The 414-nt window shown below is 42.5% G+C and overlaps 1 protein-coding gene across 1 annotated transcript in view; it reads right to left on the bottom strand.

Moving 5' to 3' along the window:
• LOC138948748 (glutathione S-transferase-like) overlaps positions 1-201 on the bottom strand; it is a 7,582-nt gene extending 7,381 nt beyond the window's left edge. Inside the window, exon 1 of the mRNA XM_070320358.1 lies at positions 1-201. This exon is cut by the window's left edge and continues 689 nt beyond it. The gene's annotated coding sequence lies outside the window, so the exon portion shown is untranslated.
• Positions 202-414: the final 213 nt, after the last annotated feature.

A 414-nucleotide genomic window follows, 5' to 3' on the forward strand; every position in this document is an offset into this window, starting at 1 on the left:
TATTCTATGCGTAAAACTGACCGTGAAGTGTACAGCGCGGTAAGGTGATAGAAGCCACGGTAGAAAGAAATCCTTTTTTCCGCACCTTACACTTTAATAGCTAAAGTACCTACCAACATGCTACCTTTTGAGTCAGACGGAAAATCACAGTAATCGCGAATGGTGACTGGATCAGCTTCTGGCCAAAATGGAACAATTAATTATCTTACGTCATCTAACAATATCGACGTAAATTACGCAAGGCAGAAGAAACTCGCGCTGGTCGAGACTACTCAAAAGACATGCGTGCATACTGATACTCGCATTGCATTCTGGTCTTATCATTAAAGATGGCGACGGTAGACGTGCAGCTGAATTTTCTGTGACCCTCATTTACTTCAAATCTGGCGATAACTCAGATACGCGTTCGTAAAC

The sequence above is a fragment of the Littorina saxatilis genome, linkage group LG15 (genome assembly GCF_037325665.1).
Source record: "Littorina saxatilis isolate snail1 linkage group LG15, US_GU_Lsax_2.0, whole genome shotgun sequence".
Classification (NCBI taxonomy): Eukaryota; Metazoa; Mollusca; class Gastropoda; order Littorinimorpha; family Littorinidae; genus Littorina; species Littorina saxatilis.